Source organism: Cebidichthys violaceus, unplaced genomic scaffold, assembly GCF_023349555.1.
Source record: "Cebidichthys violaceus isolate CVI_PGR_0920_01 unplaced genomic scaffold, fCebVio1.0.p SCAF_44, whole genome shotgun sequence".
NCBI lineage: Eukaryota > Metazoa > Chordata > Actinopteri > Perciformes > Stichaeidae > Cebidichthys > Cebidichthys violaceus.
Genome location: NW_027176639.1, coordinates 1535251 through 1544425, shown reverse-complemented (window position 1 = coordinate 1544425; position 9175 = coordinate 1535251). Strand labels below are relative to the sequence as shown.

Here is a 9175-nt window from a genome sequence, read left to right as displayed (position 1 = left end):
CTTTAAAAATAGCTTCAGGCCCAATCGACATTCTTGGGTTATCACGAGCGTCTTGAGGGGCTTCATGCGCATTGGGTCGCTCGTTGATCTGGACGGTGGCGTGACCAGCTTCATGCTCTCAGAGCTGTGACTCGCCCCTCATATGTTGCATGTCTTTGACTTGTTTTGGATTTCTCCGACATCCCTGGACAGGGCAGCAGGGACATGAATGGAGCCATTGTTCTGAACACAGCGGCCTCTTTATTTTTTTAAATCAGCCAGGAGTTAAAAGAGTGAGATCCATGCTGACTCTGCCAAAGACACCTGGCCTTTTGGTTTCAAGCCCTAATTCAATATTAAGCTTTTGATGTGCGTTTATTTTATGATGCAGAAATATTCACTGAGAATAAGTTAGAGGCTGCTTCCTTACACACTCATGAGCTAATGCATAGGAAGCTCTCCTGCTGTTGTCTTTCTGTCTCTGTAATCTGTCACATCAAAGATGTATTTACACACTCACACAGTTTTCTGAGTATCCTGTGGGCGGGCCTGGGTCCGGTGTTGCCCAGCAAACAGACCATGAATCTCTCCAGACGCGTGGATCTGTCTTCTACTGCAGGACACGCCGATATGATGTCCCCGCTTTACAATACTCGCCTGTTCCTCTCTCTCCGGTCCTCTGCGTCTCACCCCGCAGGAAATGGCCCCATTGTCCTCGGGACAGGAAGTGGCCTGGAGCAGACCACTGGCTCGCTGGACTGATGGAGACTCTGGTAAATTATTAATCATGCCTTATGCAGATACTGTAGCGCCGGCTGACCACGGAGGAATGTTTCGGAACAATGGACAGTGGAGCTGCATTTGACCACCTGTACCGGGAGAGCTGCTCTGCTGCTCTGAGTGTAAAGACATGTTAGATGTGTGCAGAAAGGAAGCGAGGACATGAAGCAGCACAGACAACGTGAGTCCAAGAGTCGCAGGATTTGCCAAAACTGGACGCTGAGCTGAGCTTGACAGAAAAGTTTTAATCAGTTGTCAAAACAAACTCCACTCAACGTTCACTTACTCGCTTCTTCTGGAGCTTTTGACCTGATCCCACAGTCTTCAGGAGTCAGAAGAAACACTTCAAGGACTTGTTATCCATGCTGGTTTACAAGATGAGCTATTAGCAAATAATTAGCAAACAAAAAGGTCCTCTGTCAAATGCAGAGAAGCATTTCAGTCTGTGGTAGAGCTGTTTGTTACTCCATGAGACAGATATATCAACCTAACTGTAAATGTGTATTAATGGAGGATTTAATGAAGACACCCACACAAAAAACATATGATTGAGCAGGAGATCTTAGAACCAGATGTTAGTGAGTCTGTTCATTCAGACATTTTACCACTAGAGGTAGACAGAGACCCACACAATCACAACGTGGTCTCAATCCCACTTCCTCGCTCACTCACAGACTTTGATGAGCGTTCCTGCAGAGTCCCTGAGGGTTCAGGGTTCAGGGCTATGGGGGGGGGGGGGGGGGGGGGGGACATTGGGATGGGGCCAAAGACGCCCGGAGACATTTGTTGGGGTCGGATCAGATGTGTGTCAGTGTCTGTGTGTGAACGTCTGAGGGTGCTGCAGCATGTCTGAGCAACATTCTCAGGGTTAAAATAGCTCAGCTATCGGTCACATGTTGGAAGATAAACTAAGAGAGGCGGCTGGAAATAACCACACATGTTCATTCAACGGAATATCAATCAGACAGACGTCCAGCCTGGACAGCTTGTTGGTGGAGGAGGTTGATCCATGTGAGTCTATCATAAACACGTCTATCTGTTGCAGGTATTGCATCTTCTCAATGTTGGCTAATCTTTGTTTACTCATTAGCAGAGCAGCCCTTCCTCTGCGCAGAGTGTCTATGTATTAATACTGCATCACCTGTCACACACCACACTATAAATATAAGCAGCGTGTGAAATACTCTGCATGTCACCAGCTGTTGATAAAGAGCCTTTCTTAATGTCCCCATGAGTCCATCAGCCCACAGAAGAAAGATGAGCAGAACACCTGAACACTAGACCGTCTCTGTGGTCCAGTCCCCCAAAGACAACTCTATTTACCATACATGATTTACCTCCGGCACAATTTAATGCGGTGGTTGGTTTCATAGAAGAACTACATGTCCCATGATGCCTCGCTTTCAAGATGACCAAACGGAACACGGAGCGGACCAGACAGCTGAGTTTCGAGTTCGCTGAGGGAAACTTTAAACACCGACCGCGACCTTGACCGGACACCGGCGAAATGAGCACGTGAGTCGAATCCGTTCCCGTTTCACCTGCTCCTGTGACGTCACAGACCGTTCCATTGTACACCTGTTTGGAGCGAGTTTCTCAAACGGTACTTGGGAACTTTCCATAACGGAGCAGGGAGGGAGGGACTACAGCTGAAATGGTTCTGTTGGCTGTTTTTAACACTGAGGCGTCTTTATGTTTACACGTTTAAATTCATTTGTGACGCTTCGGTCCGACAGGAAGAAGCTGTTTGAAGCTCAGCTACATATCTTTATTTATGACTATTTATCTGTGATATCTGAGAATCAGTGGGCAGCGCTCAGCCCTGTGTGATGTGTGTTTTAAATACAGTTTTTGTTACATTACAGCAATCTGTTAAACACAGTTACTTTTGTCAGTAACAGTTACTTTGATTAGTAACCGTTACTTAGACCGGGAACCGTTACGTAGACCGGTAACCGTTACGTTGACCGGTAACCGTTACTTTGATTAGTAACTATTACTTTGATTAACTGTTTGACTAGCTGTTGATTAGTAACAGTTACTTTTATCAGTAACAGTTACTTTGACCGGTAACAGTTAGTCAGTAAACTTGTTTAGTTTGTTTAGTTTGTTTAGTTATTTGAGCGTAGAGGCGCTTCACTTAAAGAACAGACATCGGCATCGTTGAGGGATTTAAGCTCCTCGCTTTTTTGGCAAAATCTTGTGTGATGTAAGTGAATATTTTGGGCTGTAATAACCCATGATATCATGACCGTATCAGATTACATGATGGATACCAGAGGAGAGGAGTCTCAGACTACAATGCCCTTCTTTGGTCAACATGAAATCCTGAAATAAGACTAAACAATCAGACCAGAACCTATCAACGGTTCAGGTTTTAAAAGAATTTAAATTGCCCTTCATTCAACTTCTAGTTGTTATGTTTTCAGAGCATATGAGGAGAAATAGAGCGTCATAAATAGTCTTTGTTTTGTCACCATACTGTTGTTATCTGAAGCAGTACAGTGTTGTGTATAATCAGTGAGCTTCATGGTGAACAGTACACACCACTGATGTTATCTGAAGGTAAATATGTTCTCATTACTCCCTCAGGATGTAAACTAAACTCGTCATGGAGATTAATCCTGGATAAGGATAAACATTCACGTCTAAGTCCGGTGAACACAGACATCATGATGTATTTTAATGTTACAGTTAAACAGAAGAAACACACATTCATGAAGAGGGTAAGACGTCTTCATGTCTTTGCAGCAGGACAGACTAATTATAGTGAGTAATGAATCACTGTTTACTGTAAATCATTGACCAGGAGTGCTGGGAAACAGACCTGCTGTGATAAAGGCTGAACTATAGGCTCATATCTGGTGTGGTTAGTACAGTAGAAACAGTAGAAATGACTTTAACTGTGAGGAGGTGGGTCCTGCTGACCCGCTGCAGCGGTCCAGTGACACAGTGACACAGCGCCGGCTCACAGAGCTCGGTCTGCCGGTTGTTTCTCAGACTCACACCGTGATGAACCAGCAGGCCTGTTCTCTGTACGTCCCTCCTCCTCCTCCTCCTCCTCCTCCACCTCTCTCTCTCCCCCCCCCCCCCCTTCTGCCCCACCTCCACGCCCCGCCTCACTGCTTCTCCGTCCCTCTGACAGGACACACCCGGGACAGGACAGAAGCCGGCCGGTCCAGCAGCCCAGGAAGCGCTTCGTTTGATGGACGCGCTCTACAAGGAGACAGTACGCACACAGAACCCCGTATGCTCAGCCAACTGCTGCCGGATCGCTGTAAGTCTGCTCCAGCTCTTTGACACGTTCTGTGGCTTGCTGGCATGTTATTAGCATGTAGCTCATGTCATGTGTGTCTGTGGCTCAGTGCGTGTCTTCCTCCACTCGTGTCGACACGTTCACGGTTGAACACGTTGCCCTGGTGCTGTCACTCCACAGCTGACGGTTTGTTTCATTTGATCCGGTACCGGAGGAGTAGAGGAACACGGTGCTGTGAACGGTATGCTGGGTAAATACACATTTTGTTCCCATTAGTAGTTCAGAGTTAATCATCTTGCAGCCCTCCCTCAGAAGAGGGAACATGTGTCTCAAACACACCTGACTGTAACACAGCTGAGCTCCGCTTCAGTCTAGTGTAACCTTCAGCGAGTCAGTGTTGTGTGTCTGTTACACATTCTACTCCGGGGTTTGGCTTCTCTTAACTCAAGTGGTGCTGAGGTCAGATACAAAGTTTACGAGACAACCAGGTGTTCTTTTTTTAAGATAATACACTTATTTGAGGTGGATTCATAAAGGGATCTCGATTTCCCTAAATCGTCTGAGATCATCTGTTGTTTTAGCGACATGATAAAACTGATAAGACTCCTTCAAGTCAAACTCCTCCTCGCCGTCAGACTGAGGACACATCCGGGCTTTTGGTTCTGATGGAAATCTGCAGAATGGACTCATGATGATGTGTTTTTAAGGACATGTCAGTCAGTAATAATCTTTAACTCTGAGTCAGTGTGCTTCTTCCTGCCCACATCTCAAAGTTGTGATCCGGGTCGGATGTGTTGGACCACAGTTGTGCGCGTCCCTCACCTCTCCTGTCCAGTGAACAGAGCAGACTGTCCTTTGGAGAGGGAGTAATTGGTATTTGGGTTTTTGTGACCACTTTCGCTTCATGTGGAGATGCTGTCCAGATTTAGCTCTCCAGTTGTCAGGGTGACATTCTTGCTCACGTTGAGGTCCTCTGTACTCCGGCCTGTTGTCCGCTTCCCATGATCCTTCACTCCCGTTTGTCTGTTTTATGTCTGATAGCGTCTCGCTGTTTAACCGTCTTTCTCATTGGTTCTCATCTGAACACCGAACTCTCTCCTCGGCCTGTAATTACACCATTAATCACATACACACTCATATTATTCTAACCTTTAGAGTTTTCACTGTTTTCTATGATTCTGTAGACTAGATAGTTAATCGATGAATTCAAACGCATGATAAACAGATCAATCAGTATTTAAAGTAATAACTAGTTGCTTCTCTTATTCTAAGCAGTCCTTTCCAGCTCTCTTAGCTGCAAACTTCAATATTTGTTTTGCGTCCGGCATCATTTCCTGTGTTTTGTCACGATGCAGGCTCTGTGTTTGCATTGTGCTGACCTCATACATATGAACAGATGTCATTAATAATACAACAGGTATCACAATATATCTGTGTTGTTTGAAAGTGATCCGTCTGTAAGTGCTGCTGCGTATTACAGTATAAATATTTTAACTCCGTTTCTCAGGTGTTCCCTCGCTCACCTTTATGAACGATATCACAGGGTGAATAGTGAACTTGCCCCTTTGTGAAAACTTGGCGTAGAACGTATGAGTGGTTAATGGTTAGCCAAACAACCCTGGTAATCCACCGCGGTGCAGGAGTCTGCTGCCGCTCACGCTAACGAATGAATGATGTCATTCACGGGGTTGTGACCGTTTCTGTATTTCAATGTTCTTGTAAATCTTATCAGATTTAAATAAAGCAAACTGAAGGTGTTAAAGGATTTTACTACACTGTAAACACAACATTTTATTTCTCAGAAATATTGTGTCTTACCGGTAATTTGGTCAAATAATGCATTGTGTGATGATCACTGCTAAAACAAGGTTTAATAAACATCTAAAGTTTTCAGATCTAGTCAGTTTGACACACAAAGCTCTGAATTCTGCATCTTTTGCCTCGACATTGAAGTAGAATGAAGGATCGCTGTGACGGTCGAGTCTTTGTGTGAGCGTCACAGAGACGTCTCTCTCGTTAAACATCCGTTTGCTCCATAAACGTCTTGTGATGCGTGAGCGAGAGCCAGCGGGCTGCAGGTGTTGTGAACAGCTTGTGGACATGCACCGATGCACGTCCGCTTATCTCTGGACTGTAGCATGCTGATGCACTGTGGGCTCATCTTATCCTCTCTGCTGATTAGGGTCGAATATTTGATCCGCTGTGATGTTTGAAGTCGGGTGACTTAAGAACGTTATGCTAGCTTTGTAATGTCACACGGCATTGTAGGAGGTAGTTCATGTTGAAGCGTGGAGCCTCTTAGCAAAGCCCCGAAAACTGCAACGCTCCACACATGTGAGCGTCCCTCTGGTGTCCTGAAGCCTGGGTGCTGGGTGCATGCTGGAGTTGAGTGAGTTGCTAGTGTGCCGTCCAGTTCCCCCGTGTCTCCTTCAGCCCCTCCGCTGTGGGTGTCCTCTCTCTCCCTCCCCCTCTCCCTCCCGTCTCTCTCTCACCCCTGTGTGCCTCTGCTCATGTTCACTCCCTCCTGGAAGAGCATTGTCAGCACAGAGCAGCAGCGTAGAGCTTCAGACTTAAAGCCGGTAACTAGAGCAACAGCCTTCCCAACAGTTAGTCGTTAGTTAGTCACTCTATTGGGTCTGGTTAACGTTCACTGGTGGCCTTATCCTGTTTGTGAACACAGAGGTCGGTGCACCGATCTTCTCTGCAGCTCCATGATGCTGTGTGTGCATGCTACTCAGCTGACTGTCTTCTCTCTGGCATCCTGCCCAGGGAGAGATGGCTAATAAGCGTGTCCCCTGGAGCTTGGACAGGCTTGTTTTTAGTACATAACTTGTGAAATAAGATATTTTTGCACCCACAGTTTATGTTAAATGAAAGTTGTTTTGCGGTGGGTGTGGTGTAAGCCACACATACTGCACATCCACAGCCAGAAATAATGGGTGATGTGGGTGAGTAGCTGAAGTGTGTGCAGGTGGTGGGACTCCTCCGACGTCCATGAGAGAGAGAGAGAGAGAGAGAGAGAGAGAGAGAGAGAGAGAGAGAGAGACGATTGATGAGGAAGTGTTGGCCACAAACCAAAAGCACTCAGCTGATTGGATGAACTGTGCGGTGGAGAGCAGAGGAGGGGAGGAGACGAGCGAAGGAGAAAGAGAAACGAAGAGCTCCTCGTGGTGGTGGTGGTGGTGGTGGTGCTGGTGCTGGGGGAGTCTATTCAAGTCAAGTGTAATGAGACGGGCGTGTTCAGGTGTGTCACACGGCAGCGTGTCACGTGACACACGCTGGCGCTGTGCTCAGGCCGGTAGCTGTTGCTTTAACTGGGCCTGACCCTCTGCCCTCCAGCCGGCCCGTTCTATTGACTGCAATAACTGAGTCGACGTGTCAAGTGTCCTTTTGTTAGCAGCCTGGATGGAGCATGAAGTCTGAATGAGTGTATTATCTCTATAAAGGTCTGTATGATTCAGTGTATGTTACCGAAATCACTGTCATAAACACACCTCCTCCATACACACACACCATTATTGTACCTAGTATAGGAGGATGAAGCGCTACCCAGCGCCCTGCTGTATGTATGTATGTATGTATATATATGTATATATATATATATATATGTATATATATATATATATATATATATATATATATATATATATATATATATATACGTATATATATATATATACGTATATATATATATATATATATATATATATATATACATATATATATATATATATATATATATATATATATATATATATATATATATATATATATATATATATATACATACACTCATTAGGCTTACTTAGTTAAACCTAATGCCCTCTAATGAAACAGTCCGTCAAAGAATCCTACCTTCATGCAGGATATCGTCATTTTTTACAACATATGAGATTGTTGTTTTTTGTGTGTGTATGTCATCGGGTGATATTTTAAAGTCTTGGCACACACACACACACACACACACACACACACACACACACACACACACACACACACACTGTATTCAACAAGACTCCCTCTAGCTGTAGCTGCTGGCGTTCTGTTCTGTGTGTAGTTCATAGAGCCTCATGCTGTGTGTGTGTGTGTGTGTGTGTGTGTGTGTGTGTGTGTGTGTGTGTGTGTGTGTGTGTGTGTGTGTGAACCTGATCTGTGTGTAGCTTCAGGCAGAGGTAACTCTATCTCTGTGACCCTTACACACGGACAGAGGGACCGGCTCTTTGATCAAACAAAAGGTTTGATGCTGAGAGAGTTCAGAAGAATGAATGAGTCTCAGTTACTCACATGATCAGATGTTATCTAATCTGTTTCATGATGATGAACATATTTAATTATGACGATGCTTTATTCTCTAGTTACTGTTCTATATCACAGATGTATAGTATTTAGTATAATAGAAATAATAGAAAGGTTTAAAAATATAGTGTGACCCACAGATGACCTTATTATGAAGTAACAAGTGTTCTATTAATAACATCAGTGTCTCATATTAAAGACATATCAGCACTCCTTTGATGTTTCTACTCTCTTCCTCTTTGTGTCTCTCTCTCTCTCTCTCTCTCTCTCTCTCTCTCTCTCTATCTTCACCTTCTCAGCCAGTCAGAGCCTGATGTCCTGGAAGCCTGCGTCGTCTCCCTGAGACACCAGGAGGCCTCAGTCCCACAGCGAGACACCCAGCTCCGGGTTCACCCTGAACCCTCCGGCCCCAGTCAAGCTGTCCCACCCCGCCTCCTCTCCCTCCTCCTCCTCTTCTCCTCCTCCCGCTCCTCCTTCTCCTCCCTCCTGGTCCCCACGGGCCCACCTGGCCTCCCATTCAGCTTTCTCCCTCCATGAGGAGGGGCGGGGGGAGGCACCGGGGGGCCTGGATGTGGACCCCCAGCCTCTTCATCTTGATTCAGCCGAAGACCTAAGAGACCTGGGAACACGATGCCACGACGTGTCAACGTTAACAGGTGAGTCACAGAGGAGCAATATCAAGATAAAAACTTCTCTCACTTTGAACAGTGTGATCTTAAATGAACGATGCAGGTTCATAGATGTGTCACTAGAGGGCAGTGTGCCGTCGTAGGTGACGTTTCAGCTGTTAAAGCGCTGCTTCTTCTCTGTGTCTTTGCTTTTCTGTCCTCATTCATGAACCCACACACTCACACATCTGTATTC

At 45.6% G+C, this 9175-nt stretch overlaps 1 long non-coding RNA gene across 1 annotated transcript; it reads left to right on the top strand.

The window, feature by feature from the left end:
- The first annotated feature begins 2081 nt into the window (after positions 1 to 2081).
- Positions 2082 to 8752, top strand: LOC137886546 (uncharacterized). The gene is made up of 3 exons (XR_011104981.1): positions 2082 to 2274; positions 3905 to 4036; positions 8611 to 8752. It is a non-coding gene; the product is annotated as an uncharacterized lncRNA (long non-coding RNA).
- Positions 8753 to 9175: the final 423 nt, after the last annotated feature.